The following is a 3781-nucleotide window of genomic DNA, read 5'->3' as shown; positions in this document are numbered from 1 at the left end:
TAATTATTTGGTAGAACTATATTTTTTACAACAAAATATGAGTGGTTTTCAAGTGTTTTTTTGTTGTTGTCTTTGCCACATAACAAATGAAATAATAAAAGCAAGAGAAATTCAGTAATAGCTAATGAGAAAGCTGGCTAAGTATTGGATGTGAAGTGCTATTTAGCATGTGAAGTTCGCTAGGTACTTTTTGAGCCTGCATTGTTCAATGGAAATGGACAATGGATGTTGTCCTTTGCTTATAGCCAGTATACACTTTTTCATATTTTATTTGGGTGACGCCTACATCCATTAAATTACTTGTTACGATGACTTCAAGCACACAATACATAAGAATAAAAACCTGAAGATTTAATTTTTTTTTTTATATCCACCTGTGATATCTATCAAGGGTACTTATAGGATATGCACACAGCCAAGTGTACACACACACACACACACACACACACACACACACACACACACACACACACACACACACACACACACACACACACACACACACACACACACACACACACACACACACATACACATCCAAATAAGCACATTTGTGACAGCGGCAATCAGACGAGGACTGCTGACATCGTCTTTTTTTTTTACTCTGCATTTTATTACTCGCAAAGCACAGCCCTGCTCTTTAGCCCCCTCCTGCCCTCCAATCTGTTTATGTGTAGGAGAGTATGTTGGTGCCCAGAGTGATGGGATGTACCTGGCCAGCATTGGCACATGTACTGGTTGACCCCCTCCACACAGGTGGCTCCATGCTGGCAGGGGTCTGAAGCACATTCTGGAATATCCTCCTCACAGTGGAGGCCTGCAAAGCCGGTCCCCTCACAGTCACACTCATAGCTGGAACAGAGAATAGAAACAGATTTTATAATCTGAGTGTCTGTGACATGATACAACATACTATGATCAAGAAAAGAAGATTATCGTTAGCAACCATGAGCTACTGATGATAACAAACCCCCGAGTGTAGTGAAAAGGGCAAGAGTATGTTATTTCTCAAATTTAATTTCTTTCAGAATGTACATATTTTCCCTTAGAATATTCAGAGATGATAGAATATTTAGACACAAACATTTTAGTGGTATGACACTATTCACAACACAGGTTTTTTCCAGGCGATTCATGTTGGAACCTTTTAGTGTTTTTATACAAAATACAACAATTGAATACGTTCTGCTTTATCACCAGGTCATGGAATATAGTTTATCAGATCAGGTATTCTCAGCACTTGGGGGGTTGAGATTTTTACTGGGAAAGCTTTCAATTGTGAAAATGTTGGGGTTGACATTAATAAAGAAAGAATATGTATTTTAATACAGTGATTCAGCATCCTACTTGTACAGCTTTATTTCCTCAAGTGGACTTAATTTCTTATCCTTGTACATAGGTAGAATATTAAAAATATAGTTGTGTTCTAAATACACTCAAATGCATCCATGTTTTTTTCCACATTACAACTTAATCAAACTGTGGAAATGAAACCATCCGAAGTGCCTGTGAGTGCAGCATCAGCCTGCTGTGTCAGCTATCTCAGCTCACTTCAGTTTGGGTGTAATCCAAAGACTGTATGGTGTAATCCCACCTGTTGACCCCATCCAGGCACCGGCTCTCATTCAGACAGGGGGAACTGGCACACTCATCAATGTTGACCTTGCAGTCTTGACCCTGGAAGCCGGCCAAGCACTCACACGTGTACAAGGCGATGTGATCGCGGCAGGTGGCTCCGTTCTGGCAGGGATGCACCTCGCACTCATCGATGTCCACCTCACAATTAACCCCTGCAGGGAACAGAGGGATGGCAGCGGGCCAAGGAGTGAGCTCAGCAACACAACTCATTACCTCAGGACAGGTTCAGAGACAACACTATAACAGGGGAGCTGCCAAAAACTGAGCCGCAGACTTCAGAAACAAACACTAATGTCCCCATACACAGCCATGGAACTCTTGTTCAAGTTAATGGCTCAACCCATCATACTCTGCATAAGAAATGCAAACAAAAAATGTATTATGATTATCATTGAAATATCTTGTGACTTCACTGAATGCTGTCAACATTTTTTTTGCCAATAATCAAATCTCCTTTCACTAAAAGTAACAAATACATGTTGTACCCTCTACTAGGAATTGAAACACCTGCCCCCTCACATTTATTTTCTTGGTCTGCAAGTCAAAAAGGTTAATACATTACTTCAGTGTGGTTAGTACGGAGCCCTGGAGGGTTCATAAAGAGAAAAAAAAAAGAAACGAGGCCACGTTTTATTAATTTGTGCGCACTAATTAATAAAGCGTGGCCTCGTTTTATTTAAATTGAGAAAGTAAATTCAGATATACTTTCTCGTTCGCACAAGATACTTTCTTATGGTTAGACACATCGAACTGCCCGATTATTGCGCCATATTATTAGTTTCATGAAGAGGATGTCCAGTCGCCAGGGAGTGTGTGTGTGTATGTGTGTGCGTGCGTGTGTGTGTGTCTGTGTGTGTGGGGGAATTTGTTTTCAGAAGATATTATGATAGTGGCGTTCGTTCCGGTGCACTCCGACAGCACTTAGCACTAGCCTACATCGAGATTAAGATTAAACAAATTTATTTCATTTGGGAATACACATATGGAGTTAGCCAGATGTGTGTAAATTACTGTTCATGGTCATTTGAAAAGAAATGCCAGTGTCGGACACACACATACACCGAACACACACAGAGAGCTGAGCAGAGAACAAACAGACACACATCATGTAGCATTTCACGTTTCCATAGCAACAACAACTTCCTGTCAACAGCATAAACTCGCCTTCAAAATAAAAGCATCTAAATAAAACAGGAAGTCAATCAATCAATGTTTATTTATATAGCCCAATATCACAAATGTTACATTTGTCTCAGTGGACTTCACAGTTTGTACAGAATATCAGTATGACAATACGACACCCTCTGTCGTTAGACCCTCACATCGTACAAGGGAAAACTTCCAGAGAAAAGCCACAAGTTTTGTCCTTAGACATAAATAATTACGATGTTGTGTTTCGGGATGAGACTGTCGTACGATAGATAGGATGACCGGTATAATGTGATCCCAGCCCGCTAATAGCACCCAACTAAACACGAAATTTTCATTTTACTAATACACAGGTTGATTTTACATTTGACACCTGACGCTAAACCACCCCGCGCAAGACTTTATACGTTTTAAAACTGTCCACACCTTTCGTTCGTGATTGTCCGGTGTCGTGTGTTGTCTGTTTAGACTTTTCGGTCATCTTTGTAAAGTTACTAAGGCTATATGTAAATCTTACTTTATTTCCTTCAGTCGATCCGATATATTTGACTAAAAAGGTTTCGGAACAATTTATGTAAACTGTAATGAAATAAATAAAAAAATTTGTGGTGATACGGTAAATGTAATTCCTCCAAGTATCGGTTAAACGGTAAGATAGGAGAAAGTGTCAACAGCAAAAATGAACATAGCGTTCCCGTATAACTAAGTTTAACGTGATACCGTGTTACAAGGGAAGGGATAATTTATCGTACCACAGAAGTTGAGCTGAACTCCTCTGGTAGAGTACAAACTTATCAATAAATGGTCCCAATTTTTACAAATTATAACAATACTTTTGATTGAGACGGTCGTTGACTGTCTATGTGCATACAAATTTAAGTGGACGGGTGATGAATAGAACACACAGACTTAGTGGTCGGGTGATAGCATAAACTGTCGTAATGACCCACGAGCGACGTGTAAACGGTCAGTGCAGGTGTACTTTATGTTCACA

General features: G+C 39.9%; 1 pseudogene; it reads right to left on the bottom strand.

Annotated features, from left to right (window-relative positions):
* Positions 1 to 567: 567 nt before the first annotated feature.
* LOC104943628 (fibropellin-3 pseudogene) lies at positions 568 to 1848 on the bottom strand (annotated as a pseudogene).
* Positions 1849 to 3781: the final 1933 nt, after the last annotated feature.

The sequence above is a fragment of the Notothenia coriiceps genome, unplaced genomic scaffold (assembly GCF_000735185.1).
Source record: "Notothenia coriiceps isolate Sejong01 unplaced genomic scaffold, NC01 NC01_scaffold00006382, whole genome shotgun sequence".
NCBI classification, from domain to species: Eukaryota; Metazoa; Chordata; class Actinopteri; order Perciformes; family Nototheniidae; genus Notothenia; species Notothenia coriiceps.
The sequence above is the reverse complement of the archived record's forward strand: the minus strand, read 5'-3'. Positions and strand labels throughout refer to the sequence as shown.